This window comes from Notamacropus eugenii, chromosome 6 (genome assembly GCF_028372415.1).
Source record: "Notamacropus eugenii isolate mMacEug1 chromosome 6, mMacEug1.pri_v2, whole genome shotgun sequence".
Taxonomy (NCBI): Eukaryota; Metazoa; Chordata; class Mammalia; order Diprotodontia; family Macropodidae; genus Notamacropus; species Notamacropus eugenii.
In genome coordinates, this window is record NC_092877.1 from 328,557,502 (window position 1) to 328,585,396 (window position 27,895).

Below are 27,895 nucleotides of genomic sequence, written 5' to 3' on the forward strand. Positions count from 1 at the left end.
AGGCACTGTGCTAAGTACTAGGGATATAATTGATAAAAAAAAGAAAGGCAATTCCTACCGTCAAGGAGTTTACCATCTAATGGGGGGGGGGGGGACGGGGAAGGGAGACAACATACAAAAGGAGTTAGGAAAATGAGGTGTGGGGAAGTGCAGAGGGCTTACAGCATAAGGCCATGTTGTACCATGAAGTTGAAATCAGTTGGAATGGTCTGTAAGTGACGAATGAGATAGATATCTTCAGATATGACGAACATTAAGAAGCGTGGTTTGAAGAGAGGGGAAAGGGTCCAACGATATTGATCCCCCAAAAAAATCAGAAGAAAAGAAACTCAGTAAGACATTTAAAAACACACAGAAGAGGAGGGTAAACATATAAGCAGGGTCAGTCATGGTAATACTATGTTGAATTTTTTATAAATATATATACACACATGTACACTCATACACATAATACATATATGTATTTATTGTCTGTTACACATTTGTACACATATACAGAAATATATATATTTATATACTCCTGTATGTATATACACATACATATATTTATATTGCATATACACATAAATACCCATGCACATAAGATCTATAAATATGTAACAGACACATAAATACATATATATTATGTGTATAAGTGTACATGTGTGTATATATAATATACATATATGTGTGTATATATATGCAGCCTCTTTATTCCACGTTGTATATCAAAGTGGTCATGTTTGTTATTTTGTCAAATTCTTAATGGAAAAAAATGCAGCTAGATTCTGTACCATCACAAATTTGGCCAATTCTTGGACAGCTGGAACCCTTCACAATGACCTCTCCTACCATTCTCTTCCCCCTGATCTTTAGCATCACTAAATGGAAAAGCACCCCATGTGGCACCATATCCAGAGGGATTTTTAGCCTCCATGGCCCTCTCTTGCCCTCTACTCATCCCATCTACCTCTCCTTCACTTTTTTTTTTAAACTTGACTCACTTTCTTATGACATTTTAAAAATAAATCATTCTCTCATGTTTCAGTTGTAATATACCACAACACTATTTTTATAAGGAAAATACTTATATGACTTGAGGCCTTGGTAAGAATTTATTTCTCCCCTCCATGTGGCAATTCAGGAACCAGCAGTTCCATTACTAAAATAGTGATTTCCTTGTCCTTACCCTAAAACGACAGATGGTTGTGTCAGATAATGTATAATTTTGTTATTGCTTAAATCTGCTGGGATTTTAGCAAGGCTGGCATGCCACTTATTTACTAGTACATGAACCATCTTTGTCTTCTATATTGAGCTTTTCTCATCTCCAGGTAACAAACGGCCAGGCACAAAATAGAGACTGCCTCTGAGAGACACCAGGGAAGGACATAACTCATAACCCTTCCCCGAGACATAAGGAGAGGCTCCAGAATGATCCTTTCAATCACTGGCATGTTTTTCTGTCTCAAAAGCCACCCAATATTTCAGGATTCTACCATGGCAGACAGAAGTGGAACTGATTACAAATATATCCCATTCCAAGCAAAATTAATTTTTTGGTACCATGATTAAGGACCTTTCACCAACTCAGACCTATTGACCTCATTACTAATCTCATTAATCTTTGCAGAGGGAGACAGAATATTTAGTCATCTACTATTGAAAAAATAATGTTCCAGTAAAGCAAAGAGAGAAAGAGAGAGGGAGAGAGAGAAAAAGGTCAAGGAAGAAAACACAAAGGTAAATGAGAGAAGAGAAACTGATTCATTGACCTGAGCCTTCTGATTGAAATTTATACCTCTCCCCCCAAAAAATCTGGAAAACTTTTTTTGATTTGATAGGGGACAGACTGACTAAATGGATGGATAGATGGCCGTATATTAAATTAAGTTGCTACCAGAATAATCCAAATGGCTTTTTTTTGTTGTTCTCTCCCTCTCAGCAATCTCCTTCACCAATCTGGCTGCTTCATTTCTTCGCAGATGTAACTATTTCCATCACATTTCCCATGCTCACATCTAGGGGCAAATGTCACGGGGCTAGCTAGCTACCTGGGCTCCTAAGGTCCTATGCCTATTTGCCTGCCATTCAGAACAACAAATTCCCAAACCCAAGGGAATGAAATAAGTTAGAACTCGTGGTGAGGAGCCCATCAAGGGTCAATATTTAACCTTCAGACTCTTTCTGAAGAAGATACTCCACAAACAACTTTTGATTATAACATCTATTTTAAAGCAGTAAAATATCTTCTATATTTTTTTAAGTCACTGCAGGTGTCCAGAGATGCGCATAGACAATTACTTATTCAGTATAAGCAGAGAGTATCCAGGAGAAGGCAAACAGGCTGATGAAGGATCTTGAATCCATGCAATCAATACACAGAACGTTCAGCTTAGAGCAGGTGTTCTTAATTAGCAGTATATGAATTTGTTTTTAATTAATATTTTGACAATTGCATTTCAATATAATTGGTTTCTTTTGTAATGCTATATCACTTCTTTTATGATTTTGAAAACATTATTCTGAGGAGAGATCCACAGGCTTCTTCATCAGACTGCCAAAAGAGGGGGAAGGTTGAAAACTCCTGACATACAGAAACAAGGAAACAAGGGATCAAGAGTTGCCTTCAGTCTGTCTGAAGGATCATCAGACTGTGAGCTTATACCAGGAACTGTGCTAAACTCTACAAATACAAAAATGAGACAAAAACAGGGTTCTGCCCTCAGGGAGCTCACAATCTGAGACAACATGCAAATAACTGTAAATACAAAGGATACAGCAAGTCAACAGAATCTGTCAGGCAGAAGCAGAATTTGAATTGTACTTCGCCCACCCCCCACTCCCGGAACCCCCCAAGAACCAGGAGAAATCAGTAGAAATAAGAAAGAAGCAAATATAAACTTAATGTCAGGAAAAACTTTCTAACAACTTCCTACAACTAGGCAGCACAGTGGATAGAATACAGGTCCTGATGTCATGAGTGACAGAGTCCAAGTTCAGTCTCAGACCTTCACTAGTTGTGTGTCCCTGGGCAAGTCACTCAACCTCTACTTGCCTTAATTTCCTCATCTACAAAGTGGGGATAATAATAGCATCTGCCTCCCAGGGTTGTTGTGAAGATCACATGAGGTATTTGTAAAGTGCTTAGCACAATGCCTGGAACATACTGAGCACTACATAAATGTTAACTGATAGCATGCTGGTCTGGAGTCAGGAAGACTCATCTTCTGAAGTTCAAATCCAGCCTCAGACATTTACTAGCTGTATCACCCTAGCCAAGTCACTTAACCCTGTTCGCCTCAGATGCTCACCTATAAAATGAGCTGGAGAAGGAAATGGCAAACCACTCCAGTATTTCTGCCAAGAAAACCTCAAGATGGAGTCGCACAGAGTCAGACATGACTGAAAAATGACTTAACAACATTTATTATTATTATTAACTTTGAAAAATGACCTAATATTATTGTTATTATTATTAACTTGCCTCAACTAAAAACGAAAAGTGTTGCTTGGGGAAGTAATGAATTCCCCTTCACTAGAGACAGTCAAGTAGACACTTGGGGACCATTTGTCAGATACGCTTGTAGAAGCATGACTCTTCAGGTAAAGGTTGAAAAAGGTGGCCAAGAAGGTCAGTCCCAAACTAAAATTTTGTGACTTTGTACAACTGTACTGAAGCAAAATACTTCAAGTAGGCATTGGATTAAATCAATCTCGAAAATCCCTGGCATCTCTTGAGATGCTATTACCCAAGTTCTAACATAAAATCTAGGACAATGACAACTGGCCTAAAACACTTGGGGATTTTCTCAATCCGTTCAACATGTTCATCCCCAGGCTCACTGTTGAGGTTTCGTCAACAACAGCACTTCAACCAAAATTAATAGATTCAGAACACAAGGAAATGTGGTTTTTAACGAACCCTGAAGTACGTGTTTGAATCAGCACTCTTAAATTGGATTAAAAAATTGTGAAAGAATCAGCGTGTCAAACTTAAGTCTCAACAAGTCTGAATATTCATTTGGGTTCCTTAACGGACACATTCTTTCAATGAAAAGGAAGACCAGATTTACACGGAAGAAAGATCAGATGACATGTGACAACAGGGAGACAGAACGTGCAAAGCCACAAAAGACTTGAGCCCTAGCAGTCATTGATGGGTGCTGACATGAAGACAATACCTTTTCCATCTGACTCCCGGGTTACACAGCCATGCAGATTATTCATGTAAATGATTCAGGAACTGCCTGATGTCACTTACTGGTTTGCATTTCTAAGGCAGACCCTCACATATCATCACAGCTAAGAATTTGAGAGTCAAGGTGTGGTCAATGAGCTAGTCCCTTTAATCCTCTAGGTATGATTTTTCAAGCCTAATCTTTCTCAAAACAAGTGGTCTCTACCCTAGATACATGCCTTCAGGAGCCCTCCCTTTTCTGAAGCTGTCAAAGTCTAGTTATCTTCCCCATTAGAATCTCCCATACACTGGTGAACATCACTGGTCCTTCCAAGCCTGCAACAAGAGACATGGGAACTAATCAGACATTATTCAGCAAGACTGCAAATTTCCTGTAAATTTGCCACACTCCAAATCAGACAGTGACTCACTTGAAGGAGAAAGGACCTAGGTCCCAAGGGTATCTTCACAAAAGTGGGCATTAATGAGGAGAGCCTGGGTCCAGCCACATCATTGATCCTTTTCCCCTTCCTGTCACGGCTTGAAGATCACAGGATCACAGGTAATAGGAACATTGACCTGAGAACCACAGAGACCATCCTAGCTCCCAATCCCCAGACACTGCACATCCTGACCCCTTCAGGGATCAGTTCTATCCTTGTCTTGCCAGTGATCTGGATGTACATTTGCCCACCTCTTCATGCAGCTGGAGGTTTCCAGGTGTACCAACAGCCATACTTCATCATTTGAAATGTGTATCACTAAAAACATAGAATCAACTTTTCAGTCACTCAACAAGCATTTAATAAGTACCTACCAAGTAGCAGTCACTGAAAAAAGGAGATGAAGAAACTAAACCTTATATTTAGCCCCTTTAAATCCTAAGTGGATTAGAATGGGGGAGGAAGGGAAAGAAAAGCATATGAAAAGACAGAGAAATAGAGAAAGACAGAGAGAGAAGGGGGAGAAAAGAGGAAGGGAGGGAGAGACAGAAATAGAAAGAGAAGGGGGAGGCAGAGATAGAGGAAGAGAGAAGAGGGAGAGAGGGAGAAGGAGAGAGGAAGAGGGTGAGAGAGAGAGGAAAAAGGAAAGGGAGAGGGAGAGAGAAGGAGGGTGTAAGGAGACCAGCCCAGGAGTCCTCCAAAGGACCAACTTTCAAAGCATTCTAATCTTTGCACCTGCACTTATGAGATGACTTCTTCTGCAATTTGGATATATCAGTAGCACATTGATTCATTAGATAAAGCTGCTTTCAAAATCTTTATAATATCCATGTTCTTGTGAGTCAAGGATTTGGATGCTAGCAAGAGAAGATAGAATTTTTGCTGTTTTTTTGAAACTTGAAGAATCTAGTGCATAATTATGAAATTAAAAAATAACATATAGTTAAAATTGGATTGTGATTGTACTAGGCACTGAAATTTCTAGGTACTGTCTTCTAAAAATAAAAACCAGTAAAAAGAATGTTGGGTACAAAATGCACCCCTACCAGGTCCTCTCATTCTAAAAGAAGAGAGGAAGAAACATCCATTACTATATCATTAGGTTTGGAGAGTATGGGGGTTGATCAGTTCCAATGGTTCACAGAAACAAAAGTTTGAAAATGACAGGGACAGCATAGTATGTACAAAGGCCTTGCCAATGCCCACTACCTTGATGAGCGATGCTCAAAGTAGAGATTACGCCAGAGAAAGAAAAATCAACACTGGGAGGCAGCTCTGTTGTCTAGAGTTTCTAACATCAAATAAACCTAGTTTCTGTTCATCTAGTCAGAGTCAAGCCACTGTCCCCTTGATGTCCCAGCTACCAGTTCATTCACTCATTCGTTTATTTATGTGCATATAAATGCATGTATGTGTATACACACATACATATACACCCAAATAGCACATAGCATTTTACCTTGGGTATAGGTCCTTAAGACTTAGTTCTATCATAAAAGAGGTTATCTATGAATCTTTGTGTCAAGCATGCAAGGGCACACAAATTTAGCAAAATTCAGTTGAGCAAGGAGGGGGTTGGATTGGTTGACCCCAGAAAGGGAGAGAGAGAAGGGGGGGGGAGAAGAAGGAAGGGGAGGGACGGGAGGAAGGGAGGGAGGAAGGGAGGAAGGGAGAAAGAGAGGAAGGAAGGAAGGAAGGAAGAGGAAGGAAGAAAGAAAGAAAGAGACAAAGGAACTCTAAGAGGTAGTATTTAATAATCTATAGACAGTCAGCCTTGGAGCTAGGGAGACCTTGGTTCAAGTCCTTCCTGCTGTTGACACATATCATCTGTGACAAGCTCTCAGACAACACTATGAGTAGAAGTCGCAGAAAAGGTGCCATCTTGCATTGTTTATTTGTTTCTGCATTCAGAAACTCCCTACTTCAGTGAAATCACAAATCTAGTGCTAACTCTATCTGGTCTCAATTGGTCTCAACTCACTTCCCAGCCTTATTACACAGTGTGAGGCACAGGGAAACAAACACACAAGGAGCGTGTCTGAATAAGCAAAGGAAGGCGAGTTGGCTTTAAAGTTGCTTCAGGGACCCAGGAAAGGAAGTGGGGTGTGGCTCTCAACTCATTAAAAGGCTCCAAAGGTCTTAAAGAGGTGCTTAGGAGAGTTGAATTATAAACATACACTTTTTTTTAAGGATGAAAAGTATAAAAACTCCAAAGTAATTTCCAAATAAGGTTAAGGATCTGAATCAGAATGGACAGCATGAAGAGATTTTGGAGCAGATTGATTTACTGTGTGATATATATTTACATACATACATACACATACTGGTGTGTGTATTATTGTATTTGTGTGTGTGTGTGTGTGTATATATATGTATATATACATATATATACATATAATATGTATTATGTATACACACACATATATGCATTACAGTTAGGTGGCACAGTGGATAGAGTGCCAGGCCTGGATTCTAGAGAAGACTCATCTTCCTGAGCTCAAATATTGCCTTAGACAATTACTAGCTGTGTGATCCTGGGCAAGACACTTAACCCTGTTTGCCTCAGTTTCCTTACTTATAAAATGAGTGGAAGCAGGAAATAGTAAACCATTCCAGTATCTCTGCCACAAAAAAAAAAAAAAATGAGGCCACAAAGAGTTGGACAAGACTGAGATGATTCAACAACAACAAAAATGAATTATTATTATGGATTATTAGGATTATAATCCTCGGCAGTTGCTGTCTACTATTTAGAAATTCATGAATCTATTCTTACTCATAAGCATTTCTTGTGCCACTATAATGTCCATTTTAAAATTCAATTCTGGAGTAAACTATGCATCATATATTAGGGAAGGGGTCTAGAGCAACTGCACAATGAAATTGTCAAATACGTAGTAAGAAAATGCCTCTTTGGACAACTCTATTCCAAATCTGGTATTTTATTTTATGACTAGTGTTTTCGTTGTTGTTGTGGTTGTTTAGTCATTTTCAGTCATGTCCAACTCTACACAAGTCCATTTGGGGCTACTAATAAAGTTAGTGTCTTCATTAGGGACTATTATATCATGAGTGGAATTGGGGAAGATCAACCAGGTGACAGGTGACACTTTTTCCTTTGTCCACTCTCAAGACTAACTGTTGTGTTCCTTTGTTTTACCAACTTCTTTTTTTTTTGCTAAGGACTGAAAACATTTGGGAACAGAACTGTCGAGAGGTATAATGATATATCCCCAGTTAATTTGCGGACAATGGGCAGTTGCAGACACGTAACTTTAATACATGGTCTGATTCTAAAGCAAGAAGACTGAATTTTGTTTTGTGACTTACACAAATAAATCTCATTGCCCTATAGTCACATCTCATATACAGGGTCTATAGCACATGGTCACCTGCTTCAACACTGCAGTACTACCAAAGTGAGCTCATTTATTCATTCAACAGGCTTTTTTTAAACAGCTGCTACTCTGTTAGACTCTAAGAGAGATTCATTTTTTTGTAAAGCAAAAGAAAGTAATAGCCCATATTAATAAAAAGATTTAAGGTTTAAGATTGAGATTTTTCTCCCATCAACTGACTTAGACAGTACTTAATCCTTATTTAATGGGAGAGGAAATTGAACTTCAGAAGAGTTAAGTGATTTTCCCCAAAGTCACTCCTTTTGTTGATTGTCCTTCATTCTGGAAGAGGACCAATGACATCACAACAGTGATGCCTTGACTGGTTCATGGTTTGGAGAAAAAGATACACAAAGTCATCAGCCTCACTCTCTTCTCCAGAGTCACTGGAGTCCAGTGAGATGACAAAAGTCAAGATGACTGGCAATGGGCTGAGTATACTTTGATAGGCAAAGAGGTCTATCCTGGTACAATTAGATTATGGTAATCAGTGTAATAACATTAGCATTCCCTGCCTAAGGTCATACAACTTTCTCTAAATGTCAGCTAGGGATTCAAATCTAGGTCTTTTGATTCCTCGTCCACTACTCTTTCCAAAATCCAAAGAAGGATATGACCTGGGAGCTGGAAGGGACTTCAGGGAAAATACAGTCCAGTATATATGCAAAACATAGTCATCTAGCCTTTCTTTGAAGACCTCAAGTAAGAGAAAACCTACTACTTCCTGAGACAGAATTTTTTGGATATCTCTGTTAGAAAATTCTTATGTCAGGGGTGGAGCCAAGACGGCGGAGTAGAAAGACACACATACACATAGCTCCGAACCCACAACCCATAGAACATCTGTAAAAAGGAACTCACGGGGAATTCTGGAGCAGCAGAGGCCACAGAACAGTTGAGTGAAGGGGATTTCTGTTCCAGAGGGACCTGCAAACCTCTTGCAAAAGGTCCGTCATGCTGCGGAAGTGGAGCCGAGCCCAGCCCTGCCGCGGCCGCAGCACCGAGAGGAGCGGATCCAAGCGGGCTTCAGGGACGGGATCTCCAGTGGCCGCATGGGTCCCTCCACCCACAGGTGATGGGGGTCGGTGAGAAGGTCTCTTTGGTGGGTCGAGAGGGGAGTGGGGTGCCCCCATAACTCAGGCCCCCTCGGGAGGCAACAGCAGAGGCAGGAGCAGACAAGGGCTCCCCAAGCAGGTAGGAGCCCAGATCCATTGTTGAAGGTCTCTGCATAAACCCCCCGAGGGAACTGAGCCCATGAGGCGACCCTGCCCCCACCTGAGCACCTGAACTTAATCTCACACTGAACAGCAGCCCTGCCCCCTCCCAAAGCCCTGAGGCTGGGGAGCAGCATTTGAATCTCAGACCCCCAAGCACTGGCTAGGAGGATCTGGAGGCCAAGTGGGTGTGAAGAGAATATTCAGAAGTCAAGTCACTGGCTGGGAAAATGCCCAGAAAAGGGAAAAGAAATAAGACTATAGAAGGTTACTTTCTTGGTGAACAGGCATTTCCTCCCTTCCTTTCTGATGAGGAAGAACAATGCTTACCATCAGGCAAAGACACAGAAGTCAAGGCTTCTGTATCCCAACCCACTCAATGGGCTCAGGCCATGGAACAGCTCAAAAAGAATTTTGAAAATCAAGTTAGAGAGGTGGAGGAAAAATTGGGAAGAGCAATGAGAGACATGCAGTCAAAGCATGAACAGCAGGTCAGCACCCTGCTAAAGAAGACTCAAAAAAATGCTGAAGAAAATAACACCTTGAAAAATAGGCTAACAACTGGCAAAAGAGGTTCAAAAAGTCAATCAGGAGAAGAATGCTTTCAAAAGCAGAATTAGCCAAATGGAAAAGGAGATTCAAATGCTCACTGAAGAAAATAGTTCTTTCAAAATTAGAATGGAACAGATGGAGGCTAATGACTTTATGAGAAACCAAGAAATCACAAAACAAAACCAAAAGAATGAAAAAATGGAAGATAATGTGAAATATCTCATTGGAAAAACAACTGACCTGGAAAATAGATCCAGGAGAGATTAAAAATTATGGGACTACCTGAAAGCCATGATCAAAAAAAGAGCCTAGACATCATCTTTCATAAAATTATCAAGGAAAACTGCCCTGAGATTCTAGAACCAGAGGGCAAAATAAATATTCAAGGAATCCACAGAACACCGCCTGAAAGAGATCCAAAAAGAGAAACTCCTAGGAACATTGTGGCCAAATTCCAGAGTTCCCAGGTCAAGGAGAAAATATTGCAAGCAGCTAGAAAGAAACAATTCAAGTATTGTGGAAATACAATCAGGATAACACAAGATCTAGCAGCTTCTACATTAAGGGATCGAAGGGCATGGAATAGGATATTCCAGAAGTCAAAGGAACTAGGACTAAAACCAAGAAAATTCTTATGTCAAAGTTAAATTTGCTTCTTTGTAACTTCCAACTCTTACTCCTAGCATCTAGGGCCAAGCAAAACAAATCTGATCCCTCTTCCCAGTGACAATCTTTCAAATACTTCAAGATACCTATTATGACCAACACTCCAGTCTTGTCTCATCCAGGATAAAGATCCCAGTTTCTTCCAGTGATCTGCATTTCACACCCTCTTGAAGACCCTTACCATATTGACTACCCTCTTCTAGATAATTTCCAGTAAATGATCAACTTGAAATACTCATTTGAATCTGTGACCTTAATGATATGGCTAGTCCCTTCAGTACAGATGACAACTCATCCATTCCAGTACACCCTAACCAACTCTTGACCATCAATCTGCCACAAAAGGGGTAACTGAGTATGCTGATATCTTCCGCGATGGTTGCTGCCAATACAAGGATGCCAGTGAAATGCATGAGATGTCCCTCCTTCTCACAATATTACCATCCCATCTTTTGGGTCCTATATTGCTTTGATGGTATCCTTTCATGACTCTTTTATTTTTCTTTTCAATTTTTTTATTTGTTTTGTGTTCCCACCTGTTCCTAGCCCCATATACCTTCTCTGTTGCTCTTTGAGCAATACCCATTTTTAATTCTTCTGAGACTGTAACAATCTATGACAGTCAAATCCAACAATACCAGTAGGATACTAGTTTTTAAAAGATGAACTTTTGTTTCGTATCATTAAAGGAGTTGTTCACTTTTCTGAAGACAATCCAGTCAACTCACCAAATCCCAGAATTCCTAGTGTTCACAGGTAGTATCTGTCTGAGATGACAAAGGAGCTCTCCATGGAGCTCATTGGAATGTTCTCTAATGTTCTGGGTCTAGATACAATCAAATAATGCTATCCATGAACTATCAAAACTATGTGAAGAAAAATATTCCAAGTTACTTCTAATAAAAAAAAAGTCAAAATGAAACAATTGGGTATTACCTGATAGCTATCCAAGTGCTCCAAATGTTAAAATATAAAAAGAGTCAGCACTAGAAGGGTTGAGGAAAGAGAGACAAGTAATGTTCTATAAGTGGATGTATAAATTGGTCCAAGCATTCCGGAAGACAATTGGGAGTTATGCAAGAAAAGTTAATAAATTTCCATAATCTTGATTCAGTAATCCTATTACAGGGTTTATAAGTCAAGGAGGACAACAAGCATCATATGTACCAAAATATTCATAGCAGCACTATTCTCATTAGCAAAAAGCTGGATTATGTGTCCATGAATTCAGAAATAGTTGAACAAATTATAATATATGAATAGAATAGAATATTACTCTCAAAAATAACAATTATGAGGAATTCAGAGAAACATAGAAAGACATGTATGAAAAGATGAAGACAAAACAGAGTAGAAACAAAGGAAAAATATGCTCAATGATTACAATAACATAAATGAAGACAACATTAAAATAAGTATTAAAACACAATGGCCAACAGTGGCTCTTAAAAGATGACTGACATTACTACATTTCCTAATTTGTATGGACTGATGCAGCATGAATAAAGCAGAATCAAAATAATTTTCACATTGACCACAATAATGTAAAGAAAACTCACACTTCTGATCAACGTAGTGACCAATCTCGTGTGCAGAGGACTGAAAACACACTTGTTCTTCCTGGCAGAGAAGCAAGGAACAACATGGGGGAAATGAGGTCTACACTTCCATGCCTGGTCAATGTATTGTTTTGTTTTGCTGGACTGTACTTCTTTGTAATGGACAATGGCACTATGGGGGGAGGCTGTCACTGGGAAACAGTGATGTAAAAGAAAAGAGACAACAAAATGTTTATTTTAAAAACAACTTCCTTTTTGTTAAAAAAAATTGAAAACTACACTATTAACACTGGAAAACTACATGTGCTATCAGTCACAGTCACTACATTAGACAATTTTGCTTAATTTTTTTAATGAGGGTAGTTGTTTGTAGGAAAATGACTGTTGGATCAAAATGAACTATATCAATGTGGAAAAGAAAAAAAAACAGTTCTAACCAAAAGGCATTTATAAGGAGAGAAGTTAATATATGTACAGAAAATAAATATAAAAAACTGATACAAAATAAAGTGCCATGCATGTTCTGAGAAGGAAAAGATTCTTTCTAGCTGAAAGGATCAAAGATGGATTCAGAGAGAAAGAAGTCTTTGAACTAGGGGTAGAAAGCTCATTAAGATTTCAGTGGGAAAGACAATGAGAAGAGAAAACATTCATTCAGTCGTAGGGAAATGCACGGTGAAAGGCATGAAAGGAAAATACATGGAGGGTTTAAGAAACAAATTCTGGAGTGACTGCTACATGAGGAGAAGAATGCTACCCATGGGGAGAAGAAGGAAATAAAGCTAAGAAAAGTTCAAATAATACTGGATAGATTGGAACTAGATGGAATAAAGGCATGGATGCCAGGTACAAAAAGAGTTTGGAATTGATATTGTAGTCAATCAGCATGGAAGGATTTTGAGTAGGTACTTAATGAATGTTTATTGATTGAGTGATATAATTAGAACCACACATCAAGAAGGTTCATCATCAGTGTGTATTGTGAATTAGATGAGGGAAAGGTTATATATAGGAAAATCATTTAAGGGGCTATTACAATAGTAGAAATAAGAGAGTATGAGACCTGAATGATGACAGTAAAAAGAGGAAGGAGGGCAAAGAGTCACAAGAAAACTGAGAGAATTGTCAGAACTTTCCAAATGATTGCAAATGAAGGGAAAAATGGGATGGGAGGTAAAAATAACTCTAAAGGCAAGAATGATGGTGCCATTAATAGAAATATGGATCATCAAGGAGAGTAGGTTTAGGATGGGTTCAGAGAAAAGGTGAGGGGTTCATTTTTGTATATGAGTTTGAGATACCACCAGGACATTCACGTGGCAGTGTCATCAGACATATGGGATTTCAAGCATGGAGCTAAGAAAAGAGTTCATGGCTGGAGCTTGAGATCTGATATGTCCATCAGTTTAATTAAAATTGTGTAAATGAATCAAATTATTTAAGGACACTGTGTTTACAAATAAAAGAGGATAATAAAAGATAGATCCTTGAAGAATTCCTATAAATTTGATGTGAGTGATCAAAGAGATAGAAGAAATAGAAAAAACACAGTGTCAAGCAAGCCAAAGGAGAAGTAAAAAAAAAAAAAAATAAGATGATAGCCAATAAGGTAAATTCTTCACAGACAAAGAAAAAGTCACATGGGGTGGTGTCCTCTTCAAGGAGAGTTCTAGGGAAGGGATGGGGCCAACATTTATATTCTAAAGGATTATGGAGTAGATAGGAGGTGAGAAAATGGAGACAATGAGTATAGACTTTTGTTTCTAGGAATTTTGTGAAGGAGAGAAGAAATATGAATGAGTTAGTAGATTCAACAGATCCTGGGATCATACATTTAGAGTTGGAAAATACTTCAGAGGCATCCATTCCAACCCTCTGAAGTCCAGGAACTAAAGCCAGCATCCAAGTTTTGATAGGCTCCAAACTTACCCATATACACACTAGCACAGACACTGTTTTTACATGTACCAAAGTCTTGTTTTAACAGCACCCTCTGGATCTGGGAACTGCCTCCTGAAGGAAACTGCTTTTGTGTGCACACTTCTGGCAGCAGTCCCTAAACCCCTCCACAGGAAATTTAAGGTGAACCCACTCCTGACAAAATTCCACTCCAGTGAATTTTCAGGTAGTTGTGATAACATCTGGTTTTTGTTATTCTTTCCACAAAGCAGGCACTAAGGCTTACTTAAAAGGTGAGTCCAGGACTACTCTGTCCATAATGCTCTGTAGAAAGCACCTCAAAATACCCTGTGTATATAATTGCCCCATAGTTAAGCAGAAACTACAGACAGAGAAACATATAGAAAGGCTCTTATTTTCATCTTGGAAGTTTATAAGAGTCATTAACTTTCACTCTTAGCAATTATAACTCACAGAAAGCAAATGAATCCTTAGAGATCAGCTAGTCCAGAAGTGTCCAACTTAAGTCCCAAAGGTCTTGCAAAGAAGATTAAAATATAATGGGGGAATGTTAAACAAAATATAATACAATGTAGATAATGTTACTTTGTGGTTTTCTAAGTCACTATGTGGCCCACTGGGATTCATTTCTATTTGACATGGGCCTAGTCCAACTCCTTCATGTAACTGATGAGGAAACTGAAGCCCAAAGAATTTAAGTTACATGTCCAAGGTCAAATAGGCAACAAAGGCCAGAACTAGGAGGAATCAAAGATCCGAGAACCAAAGCCAGAAGGATTCTTATAAACCACCTTGTCCAACACACTCATTTGACTGAGGAAGAAAATAAGGACCAATAAAAATGAGGGATCTTTTTGTGGGTTTGCTTTTCTTTTCAAATACTGGTACAGTACGTGGAATACAGTAAGTGCTTAATAAATGCTTGTTGATTGATTGACTTACCCAAGGTCACACAGGTATTAAGGGATTTGAACTCATCCTCTGAATCCAGGTCTCTCTTTCCACTTTATAAGTTGTCTACTTTCTCTCTCACTCCTTCCAGGGGACGTGAGAGATTTGAGACAGATTTGTTCTGGCTTGGGATTTGAACTCTAATAAGAAGGGCCTGGAAAAGTCCTGGGGGGAGAACTATGACCAAACAATAGATGACTGTTGTAGAAACAAATTTCAGCTCAATTGTCCAAATATTGCTGTCGCTGTTGCTGTTCTGGAGCATGTGACTCATCATGACTTTGTGGACCAACTGTCCACTGGGTTTTCTTGGCAAAGATACTGGAGTGGTGTGCCATTTCCTTCACCAGTTTTCTCACTCCAGGCTTGGTGCTCTATTTACTGAATCACCTACTTGTCCCTGTCCTAGTACTTAGAGTTGTTCAAAAGTAGAATAACTAGGTATCTAAGATTACTTCCTGAGGTGAAGGCTAAATGACGTCTTGTCTGTATAGTGTGAATTCAGACTCAGATTCCTGATTCCAAATTCTGTCCTTTCCTTTGTCCATAACATCACACTATCTCTCTTATAATAATATACATTTTAATCTTAATTAACTTATACTGATATAAAATATACATTGTTTACACATATCTACATTATATATGTGTGTATACATATGTATATATATATATATATATATATATATATATATATATAATTTTTACCTCATCTTTATTTCCCAAAATATGTCTCTCCCCTCAAAACTAAAGAACCATGCCTTATAACAAAAAATAAAAAAGGGGTGGGTGGAGAAAGTAATCTACAATCTAGCTGTTACATCAGCAAGTTTAGTAATATATGTAGAGTTCCATACCCATAGTTCTCCACCTCTGCAAAGTAGGAAAAGAGATGTACTTTCATATCTCTTCTTTGGAAACAAACTTGGTCTTACAGCAAGCAGGGTACATTAGAAAATAAAGATAGAAAAGGAAAAATGATTTCCAACAGGGCATTTCATTTAGCAATCTAAGAGAAAATGTATTTTGATCCTAAAAACAGAAGTTCTACAACTGTTTTATTTCAGAAGAGAATTTGGATGAGCCATATCATCTCAGCACTAGCAAATTTGATATTGTGCAAGGTAAATCCCACCATTTAGAATCTCAAAGTCAATTCACAAAAGTGACTTAAGAGATGCCAAATGCCTGGCAAGAGGGTTTATTTCCTCTAAGAATCCTCTGCAGGCAAACTGTCCATTCAGCAGTTCTGCAGGATACCATTTCACAATACTACAGGCCCACTTATTCATAAACAAATCATTAACATTCTTGACATAAATCCATAGTGTACCATTTATCCCAGCTATGATAATGTTTCAGTCCATTTGCTCTGCCCATCATGAATAGAAGTTTTGTTTCACAAAAACCATCCCTGACAAATAAGAGACAAATTATGCCCCGTGAGAAAACTTGGGAGAATGAGTGGCTTACACACCAATTACAACCTCATTATCGGGCTCATACAGTAGGAGATCCTGTGCTCATTGGTAAGACGTGTGCTTTCTTACTCAAACCTAAAAGCCCAGTTCTACAACAGAGCAGAGTACCAAGGTGATTCGGAGCGCTTAGATTCCCCTGTAAACCACAGCTCGCATACTGCCTTATATGGATAGTGGATGAGTTATTTCCTATTAAAAAACACCTAATTTAAAAATATATATATAATGGCACCACCAACATGACCCATGGTCAGTGTTACTTATTAGCATCCTAATGGTACATATTTTCTCAATCAGGTACCACCCTCGTTAAATTTGGGCTATTTTAATAGCCCCCTCATTGATCTCTGGCCCTAGTCTCTCTTTCTCTCATCCATTTTTCACACAGCTACCTTAGTGATTCTCCTGAAGCATGGGACAGCTAGGTGGTGCAGTGGATAGAGTATCAATGCAGGAGTCAGGTGGACCTGAGTTCAAACCTCACCTCAGGCACTTGGCACTCACTAGCTGTGTGACCTTGGGCAAGTCACTTAACCACAACTGCCTCATCCTGGGTCATTTCCAGTCATCTTGATGAATATCTGGTCACTGGATTCAGATGGCTCTGGAGGAGAAGTGAGGCTGGTGACCTGCACAGCCCTCCCTCACTCAAAACAAAGTCAAGTGCAAGTCATGTCATTATTTCTCTGATGGCATGGTCTTCTTCGGCAACGAAGGATGAACACACACTCAGGGCTGACCATACCATCTCCAGGCTCACAAAGCTCCAGTGACTCCCCATTACCTCTAGGTTCAAATACAAACTGCCCTGTCTAACATGTAAAGCCTTTCACAACTTGGCTTTAATTGACCTTTCTGGCCTTGATTACAATTATCCCTTCCACATCGAGAATTTCCCCACCACAGTTTTCATATATAGCAGGTCAGAAATGAGAATTTTAGGAGAATTTTTGTGAAAGCCACAGGTGACAGGGGAAGGCCAGAGGATGATAGAGAAAAAGTTTAAAAACTCAGAAGGCTACAGTGAAGTTGCACTTTGCAACACAGGCAAGCGCTAGAAACACCTCAGATTCAATAGGATCATTGTTAATTAATTCTTGGTTGTTGCACTTTCAGAAACCTTTTAGTGTTGCTAAATTTTTCTAGACCCCATATGGGGTCAAGACCCTGAGTTCAAAAATCACTGAATTATGTCACATATCCGAAGCTGTGGCTAAATAAAGATACTGTGGCATAATGATTTCTACTCAGGGATGCTTTTCATATTTAAAAAAGTTATTTTAAAAAGCTAAACAGAAGTATTAACGAACAACATATTTTAACATAGCCTACATTTTTAGTAAGACTTTAAGAGAAATAAATGTGTAGAAAAGTAAGTATCTATCTCACTAATTGTCCTCTATTAAAAATCACTACTTAGTCTCACCCCAGTTCTAGTTCTAGGCCCAAATAATTGATTTCTCCTTCAGTCTCATAACTTAGGCTTAAGCCCATCCGTATCCCCCATCCCAGTCCCTATACTAATGTCTGTTTTGTTTTATTCTGCCAAACTTTATGTCAAAAGCCTCCTGGGAGGCTAAGGGGTAAAGTGGACCCAAGTTCAACTCAGACACAAACACTGACTAGCTGTGTGACCCTGGGCAAGTCACTTAGCTCTGTCTCAAAAAAAAAAAAAAACTTGCCAACTGTCATCTGGCCTTTGATTATTATCTGAGAGGAATTTCTTCATTCTTCCTTCTTTGCCTTTTATGATCAGTTAAAAGGTTCCAGTCAGATGGTGCAATGGATAGAGTGCCTGCCATAAAGTCAGGAATACTTCTCTTCCCGAGTTCAATAATTCTGGCCTCAGACACTTGCTAGCTGTAAGTCATTTGACTCTGTTTGCCTCAGTTTCCTCATCTGTAAAATGAGCTCAAGAAGGAAACAGCACACTATTCTAGTATCTCTGCCAAGAAAACCCCACAACGGGTCATAGAGAGTGGGATGTGACTGAAAGGACAGAACAACATATTTCCTCTGGCTCCCTTGTATCTTCTCTTAACATGACAAAACAGGATAGAACCTAGAAGCTCACTACCTATCCTTATGGGCAGCTTTGTATTTCTATGGTTTTCTTTTTCTTCTGATTGGCTGAATTAACATTTTAAAGAGATTGCTTTTCTTCTGCTTCTGATCTGATATTCCAACTTAGCAACCATCAAAAATAGCTGAAGTAATTATCTGGGATTTCACAGGAACAACAGATACCTACATTTAAGTTATTCCAAATATAAATTTAAAAACATTCAATAGGAGTATAAGAAGATACCGAAAGAGATGAAGTATTTCTCAAAAGTCTAAGTGCACCACCAATTCATCAATCCATATTCCATTATTTTTTTCACTGAAATAGTTTCTAATATCTCATTTCCTCCATGAAATTTCACTTGACTAAAGAGGAAGAAAATTTTTCTCTTGCCCATCTCTGTTTAAATTACTATTTCCTTCGTTACTTCTATAGGACAGTTGGCAAAATCATTAACTGGAAATTCTGAAACCTCTGGGGAATACTCTAAGGTCAGAGTGCCTTGGCATCATCGCCTTGGATCCAGGACATCCAATGTGAGACAGCTCCCCAGGCCACACATTCAGGCAATTTACCTTGATTGGATACAGTCACACAGGCAGCGTAATGGGGAGGAGAGGAATGAGGTACAGAGATCCCGGGTCACCCAAGGGCCAGCATTCATCATCATCATTGATCATCACCACTGGTCCCAGGCGTGGGACCCCCTTCCATTCTCTCAAATTGATTTCTCCTTTACTCCTCATAGGCGTTTACTTTCTTCCCTAGATGAAAATCTACTGCTCATTTTTTTCTTTTTTAATTCATTATTGGTCCTGCAGACAACCTGTTTTCTATGTCTATGCAGATCAGCAGCCTCTCGTTTCATAAAGTGTTAGAGGGCAGTGATTAGGTCTCTTTAAACCAACCAGTGCATCAAAAAACAGAGCCACCAATCAGCCACAAAGCTGGGACATTTCAGTCCCCAAAGATGGGATGGAAGTGCAAATAAGGAATGGGGGGGCATTAAAATCTCTCCTTATAACTTTCATAGTTGCTGCTAAGGAAACTGGTATCTGCTTAACGTAGCACAAACCTAGGGCCTGGCTTCCTAAGAGTTTGCAGCTTAGGAGCATATCTTTAAAAAAAAATTAGATGACAAATTGGTTACTTCAATTTTCTCAAGTAACTCAAATTAAAGCAGTATTTAAGAGGAATTAAAACCCCCCAAGTTCCACTTAAGTACCTCGTCATTAGCTGGCCACAAGCTCAAATTCTCCAAACCTTTCTTTCTTTATCTTTCTCCCATCGTGGGGCCTCCTCTGAAGACCCTTCTTTAATAATAATTCTCTACTAATCCTAAGCACTCGAGACTCAGGAGGCAGCAGGTTAAAGAAGTCAGAGCATCCCACCTCTGCCTCATACTACCTGGGCCCATCTAGAAAATGAGGCTTTGATCTCCTGAAAGGCAGAAAGCTCTCCACAGCTAAACTGTTGCCATACCCCCGACTGCACCCACAGCGGTTCCCAATCACCACTAATTCCCCTCCCTCCAGGTAAATGATCTCTCCATTTGACCTTCATTTTTAAGGGCTGGATGAAAATCACGTTTGGAATAAAGAGAGTTAAACAGGTTTCTTATCCCTGATAATGGACTCAAAAGATTTACAGCCAGAAGGGGTCTTGGAGAAGGGGCCCAGTGGAAGGGCTGAGATGGGCCCAAGATGACATGCGTAGGAAAAGGGAGACATGAGTGGGATACCGCCCCAGGTGTTTTGGCTCCGGACTATGTCCTTTCCAGGGGAGCCACAACTAGCAACAGAGATTTCTGAATAAATTTTCTACCAGAACATAAGGGGCATCGAGGTGGCAAAATGGATGAAGTCAGGAGGACCTGAGCTCAAATCCAGCCTCAACACTCAGTGACCCTAAGTCACTTAACCCTGTTTGCCTCAGTTTCCTCATGAGCTAGAGTAGGAAATAGCAAGGAGTTCCAGTATTTTTGCCAAGAAAACCTCAAATACGATCACAGAGTATCAGAGAAGGCTGAAACACTGCAACAACTAGATCATAAACTCTTTAAGGACTGGTACAGGTCTAATTCTTTGTCAGAGGGTCATAGAACTTAAAGGCCATCTAATCCACACCCCCTCATTTTACATTTAAGGACACTGAGGCCAGAGAGATGAAATGATTTGTTTGTGATCACTGAAATGATCGGCGTTAGAAGCCAGATTTGAACTCGGATCCTCTGATCTCACAGTCAATATACTTCTCAACTTACCAGGACACCTTATCCCACCCCCAACCCCACCTCCACTTAAGAAGTGTTTGTCATAAAATAATACATCATAAATACCTGGTAAACATTTTGGTATAATTTCTAACTATACCAAAAGTTCAGATAAGGGTAAGATTATTTTGAGTCGCCCAGGCTTTCTGAAGACCAGAAAACGTGGTTTAGAGTTTGACGAAGGAGTGGAACGTGGAGAGAATGAAATTGAACTGATTTCAATAAGCATTTATTAAGCACCTACAGCAAACAAGGGACTGTGGAAGATCCAGCAATGCCATGAAGCCAGAATAGGAGAATGGATGAAAAGCTTTGCAAACGGTACATAAATAGCAATTATTCATTCTTCTTATCATATTAGTATTAGCCTAGAGTCAGCAGGTGATGCCTTCATTCCCTGAATCCTCCGCTCTCCTGCTGAGCTCAAGGAATATTCACACAACAAAGGCAACATTGAACAGGGGGAGGGGAGAAATGTATGCACACATACTTGTAAATTTAATCTGCATTAATAATGCTTTCTGAAGTGGAGACAATCAATAAAACAATAAATCAAGCTCTGCTAATTTCTGATCAAAAAAGCTGGTTCCTGTACACTCTTGGGGGGACCCTAGGGATACAAAGACAAAACAGAAAGCACTCCCTGCCCTCAAGATGCCTCTTAGAGGTATCTAACATTTAAAGAGATTGTAAACAACTGTAAACAAATTATTGTAAAAAATACAGTACAATTTGAGAAGGGAGAAAGAACTAACAGCTGGGGGGGGGGATCAAGACAAGGTTCTTACTCTTCTTAACACACAACCTTTATCTCCCCATCATCACGCCCTCCCTCTTCCCCTCTTCCCCTTCAAAGCTCAGCTCAGATGTGACCTCCAACATGAGGACACTGCTGATCCTTGTCCAGATGCTAGAGCACACTGAAAGATTTGTTGTTGTCCAGTCATTTTGGTGGTGTCTGACTCTTCCTGACCCCATTTGGGGTTTTCTTGGTAAAAATAATGGAGTGTTTGCCATTTTCTTCTCCAGTTCATTTTACAGATGAGGAAACTGAGACAAACAGGGTTAAGTGACTTGCCCAGGGTCACCCAGCTAGTAAGTATCTGAGGCCAGACTTAGCTTGTATTTATTTGGTCTATATTTTATGTAGAAAAACCTTGCCCAATCCTTCTTAGTTCTAGTATCTTCCCATTACTCATTATTTCCTATTTTTCTTGTGTAGCTTGTTTGTACATAGTTGTCTGCATGTTGTGTCTACCATAAGATTGTAGCTCCATCAGAATAGGGACTGTGTTTTGCCTTTTTATCCCAAGCACAACACAGTTCTTGGTACTCTAAGCTCTCTAAGGGCAGACACTAGTTTCTGTCTTTGTGTCATGAGTGACTAGAAATGGTGACTGGCACATGATGAGTGCCTAATAAATGCATGTTCATTGGGATGATGATATTCTGGGTCTGGGAAGCAATATGGAGGTTTAGCGCAGGAACCAGGTTCCACTGACCCGAGTATCTCCTTTAGTATCCAGCGCAGGACCTGACACATAGCGGGCATTTAATAAATATGTGGTGATTTGCTCATTGAAATGAGTACATCCCAGGCTCTAGAGGCAACTGAGAGTGCAGGAACCATGTCTCCTCCTTTGGCTCTCCCTCAGTAACTAGTGCAAAGCCCTGCATACAGTAAGAGTTCCATAAATGTTTCTTGGATGGAACTGAAAGATAGGTGAGAAATCCTTAAACAGAGTGCAGGACAGTAAGGTTCTAACCCTTCCCAACCCCATCTGATACAGGAAAAAAATTAATCTCAACCAATGTTGTTTTTTAACTTTTCTCTCTTTTGTGTACTCATTTTACCACTACCATGAAGATGAGAATCAAGAATTTTGGCAGGGCAGAATCCATCCACTCAGAGGCCTGGGGTTGCTATCAACAAAATCAGGGCAGTCTCTCTGTATCCCCTAACCCCCCCAAAAAAGAAAAGCTTGATAGGAACTGCTGCCACTTATTTTAAGCCAATATTATTTAATTAAAAAATTCAATTAAATCTTTATTAAGATTTTAAAGGTTTAAGAGTACTTCTCCAGACTTTACTGTTTTCCAGCATCTACTTATGAAAAAAAATCTGTCTTACACTGTAAATACATGATTACAAGTGTTTGATATTTTTCCAAAAACATTGCAGAGTGGAAGGCAGGATTTACAAGAGAAAAGAAATAGGTGAGGTTGAGTTAATTTTTTTTTGGAGGGAGGAAGGAAACTTTGAAAATCAGTGCTCTGATGGTCAGTTTCTATATTTAAAATTACTATTATGCCTCCCTTATCTAGTACCACCAAAAAAGAAATCAAGTTCCACAAAAGTGATTTTTTTAAGTTCAGTATTTCCCAAGTACTTGCATGAAATCTGACTGGGGGAGCCATAATGAAACATCAATGCAAGCCACATTTTCTCACGAAACTAGTAAATACAAAATTATGTTTCAATCAAAATTTAAATTACATGTAATTCTGGCAGTATCAAAATGTGCCTCCCATCCTGAATTTCTCTTCAAGATGCTTTGAACTCTATATTATCTTCCAACCAGACTGGAACTGGCCTCTAACCTGTGGGTGGCCAGAACAGGCTAGAGACAGGAGAGTCAGGAATCAATAGAAGTATAATTTCAATGGGAGGGAAATGGCTTGAGAGCAAGGACAGATGTGCCAGAGTCCCTCCCCTTCCCCTAGTTGGGAGGACCCACTTCAGTGGATCAGTGGGGAGATCTCAATCCTTATATCAATAACTGCCCAGTGAGCTGTAACCTTGACAATGAGGAGAAACAGAAGCATCAATGCAACAAGTTAAATTCATAGCAGGGTTTCATGATCAGGAACAACCCTGGGATTTTGCTGTAGCTGAGTTCATCCAGAAGGTGAGCCCAAAGGATTATTGTTACGCCAAGCTCAGGGCACAGCTTGCTTGCCAGGCCTTAGCTCTGCAAACAGAATGACTCCTAATATCCTGACATATTACAAGGCATTACTCAGCCCAACATTTATTTGAATTGAAAGGACCTTCTAATAGTAAAAGAGTATATTATATACCAGTACTTCCATAGGCATCTAAGTGGCACAGGGATGAAAGGATGGACTGGGAGTCAGAAAGACTTTAGTTCAAATCCTATTTCAGACACTTCTTAGCTGTATGACCCTGGAAAAGTCACTTACTATCCCTCAGCCTCATTATCTGTAAAATGTGGATAATATAATAGTACCTTCTTCCTAGAGCTATTGTGAGGATTTAATGAGATAATAGATGCAAAGCAATGCGTAAATCTGAAGTGAGATACATACATACATACATGATGAGAGAAAGAATGGACAGAGATAGACCGACAGATGGATGGATGGATGGATGGATGGATGGATGGATGGATGGATGGATGGATGGATAGATAGAATATATTAGCAATTATCATTATTATAATGAATTATTATATTAGCTATCAAATATTAAATATTATTCCTCCTTTATAGATTCATAAGTTTGGGATCAAAAAAAGAAGAAGTAACTTGCTCATGGCCATACAAGTAGTAAAGCTCACAGGTAGAATTCTGAGCATAACAGAATCACAAAATCTCAGAGCTAGAAGCAACCACAGAGGTCATTTAATACAATCCACTATTTGAAACAAAAATCTCTTCTGTGATCCCTCTGACACGTGGTCAATCTGTCCACCTGGAGTCTTCCAGAGAGAGGACGTTGACTACCTGCAGGGATAACCCCCAAATGCTTCTGGACCACTCTATTTATAAGGCAAGATTCTTTAAAGTGAGCCTGAAATCTCCCTTCCTGAAACTTCCACCTACTGAATGCTCTCATGTTCCTTCTTTGACCCTTTCTGGCTAATGAAAAATCATCGATTCTCAGGAAAACCTTACCAAAGAATGATGATAGGACTTAATCACTTCTCTTATGCACACGACCTAGTGCTGGCAAGTGGGACTAAATTTGGAGAACTGACTGCTGTTTTAGGCTATATCTCAACAAATTGTCAATAGGCATGGGTACTGACAATATGCCGAGTATGTAAGGATATGCAGAAATAATTCCTTTCAGAACAGTGCAGCCTATGTTCAATCATTGATAACTAATAGATAATAACAGGGTATTATTCTACATACAAAAAAAACGAAACAAGTGAACAATCACTCTAAAATGAGTCCATTGGAGCCATTTCCCCATTTATTCTGTTGCATCTAGTCCCCTTGAGATTAAGAGTATAAATTTATGAAATAGCTACCAAAGGCTAGAAGGAATCATTTTGTAGCCAGGAAACAGAAAAGCTAAGTATCCCACTTATCGCTTCTTTACCTGTGGGTTGTGACCCCGTATGGAGTTATGGAAAACCTGCCAACAGTTAAAGGTTTCTGAATGAGCGATGACGAAAAATTAATTAAAAATCAAATTCGTAATGAATCCAGGGTGTTTCTGGCAACATGTGCCAGTGCAACTTCCTTACATCCTTGGTTTTGAATACTGCACATGCCCTCAGGCCACACAACACCAACAAATGCTGCCCAAATGGGAAAAGGGGTGTCCAGTGGAAAAAGTTTAAGAAGCCCTGTCCTAAAGAAAGGCAGGTGGCATATAGATAGGGTGTCAGCCAGGGAAACAGAGTTCCAGTCCTGATTCTGACACATGCCAGTTGTGCTCAGCATCCACAAGCAACTCTGCAAGTCTCAGTTACAGATGAGCATTGAAGTACGAGAGTTAGAAAGCCCCTTCCAAGCTAGGAGCTCCTAACATTATTGAGATCACTGGAAGACAAATAATGAAAACAGAATCCTAAGCAATAATCCAAAAAACTTAAGGCACAAAATTATTCCTGTAAAGAGGATTACAATGGATTATAATTAACACGTGTTATAAGCTCAGTGGGGCCTGCATGGACATGAGAGCTCATACACTTTTTATTAACTCGTGGCCAAGCAATTTAGAGAGTTAAAGAGATTAAACAGACACATGGCCTGGGCTCCACCACTCAGTTCAGCTCCAGGGCAGAACAGATTCAGGAAGGATGAGGAGGGGGCATGTAACCTATGCAAAGGACACCAATGTTGTGCACAAACAAAAGAGGGGAGAATTGAAGAAGTAGGAATGGAGATATCTGGCTGTTATTCCCTCCACAAGAAGAGAGGAAGAAAGAGAAAGGGGAAGACTAAGTCACTTGTCTCTCAGCTTCCAGAAGGCAAAGGAAATGTTCAAGCAGCAACACAAGAGGACAGCTCTCTTGTGAGAAAAGAAAAAGGAGAAAGGAGGTCCATTAGAAAATAAGTTTCTCAAGGGTAGAAAATTGCTTTTTCTTGCTGTTGCTTCTGCTAAGTTTAATTTCTGACATATAATTCTGGGATGATGAAATATTTATTGAGTTTGTTGATTGGGTAAGTGCCAAGAAATTGAAAAGTTCTGCCTGTGACTTCTAGGCAAACTGAGTCACAATATTCTAGTCATATGACTTACCACCAGAACTCAAAATCCTGGATCAGATTAACCTCAAAAGGTTGCAGTGCCTTCTCTTGTAAGCTAGGAAGAAGTACTTTTAGAAAAGAGCCTGACACCACCACCACCCCTCTCCCTCCCACCCCCACCTTGGTTGCTGTCCTTCATTCTCGAAGAGGACCAAAATGACATCACTACGTTAGAGTCAAGTTACACTGCATTTGACTGTAGCTCTCAGACCAAAATGAGCTCAGAACGCTCTACCACAGACTGGGCACAAATAGTCCATGTGAATATTTAGGGTGGATTCTCTAAATTCGCAAATCTTGCACCGTTGAGTGATCAGAAGACTAACCAGTCAAATGAGGTCCAACAGAGACCACAGAACTGCATTCATTTGACGATGGAAAGCTGCCCCCTCATGCCTATTTGGAGACCATTCCCATACTACATGATAAATAGGAGAAAGGTTATTTTATCAAGTCATCTCATTCAAAGATCCCAGTTTGCTGTTGTGATAATACTAAAGGGGGGAAAAGGAGGAATTTATCTACGAAACATCACTTAACTTCTTGGAATTTGTTTCCTTATCTATAAAATAAGGATAGTAATACCTGTAGTACCTATTCCACAAAGTCATATTAAGGATCAAATGATATGATATATGGAAAATACTTTGCCAACCTCCAAGCGCTATGTAAATGTCAGCTATGATGATGCTGGCGCTGATGGGAATCAGACTCGTGACCCCAAACTCATAAATACTGAGCTTTGACCAACCTTGTAGCTAAAGCTTTCCAAGTCCTTCCCAGGGCTCTCCACAGATATCTCTGGTTAAATCATTTATCAGCATCAGGAAATGATTTGTTTTTCAATTAAGTAAATGAGACAGGGGGGATTAGGGCCATATACACAGACATAATTTATGTCCACACAAATCTGCTCAGGCAGGAAGAGGAATGGAGGAAGAGAGGGATGGCAAGATGCTAGTGGATTCTTTCTGGAAATCTCAAAGTTGACATCTTTGGGGCCCATGGCTATTTCCAGGCAAGTTACTTTTTCTTTTTACTCCAACCATATTTCCCATTAGCCATACACTAAGGAGTACCTTCAACTGCACCAACAGTCCCCCTACATGCAGCTATTTCACTGGTCAAATGAATTTCGAATTTGCATCTATCCCTTTGACAATGAAAATTTAAGTGATGTAATGTTGGATGAATTCACTCAAGCTGTTTGGGGGGGGGGGCAGGGAACCCTGTGGGAAAAATGGCATTAACATTATTGATTATTAAGTGCATCACACTTAAATAGCTTACTGAAACGTATGCCAAAGGCACACTCATAAAATAATAGACTGTTTAGAGCTGGAAGGATTCTTGGAAATCACATATTCATAAAATCATAGAATATTAAAGCTGCCAGGGATCTTCAAAATCATTCAGTTCAACCCCCTCATTTCACAGATGAGGCAACTAAGGATGAAAAGAAACTAAAAGCAGCTTTCCTAAAATCACACAGCAATGGTTAATGGAGGAGCCAGGACTGGAACAAAGCCTGGTGACCTTCAGTTCAATTCTTTTTCCACTGCACTGTGCTATCCAATGACTTCATGGTAAAAATGGGGAAACTAAGCCTGGAGACTTGAAGTACTTTGCCCAACTTAGGTCACAGTAAGGCAGTCAGAATTAGAAACCAGGTCTTTTGGGTCTCTATACATTTATCTTTAGATTCAT

The 27,895-nt window shown here is 39.6% G+C and overlaps 1 protein-coding gene across 3 annotated transcripts in view; it reads right to left on the minus strand.

Annotated features, from left to right (window-relative positions):
- PID1 (phosphotyrosine interaction domain containing 1) overlaps positions 1 to 27,895 on the minus strand; it is a 308,912-nt gene that overhangs the window by 188,345 nt on the left and 92,672 nt on the right. The window contains exon 1 of one of the 3 annotated variants that reach the window (XM_072618084.1): positions 19,634 to 19,900. The exons of the other annotated variants lie outside the window; for them this stretch is intronic. The gene's annotated coding sequence lies outside the window, so the exon portion shown is untranslated. Of the gene's footprint in view, positions 1 to 19,633; positions 19,901 to 27,895 lie in introns of those variants that run through there. 3 annotated transcript variants of the gene reach the window in all.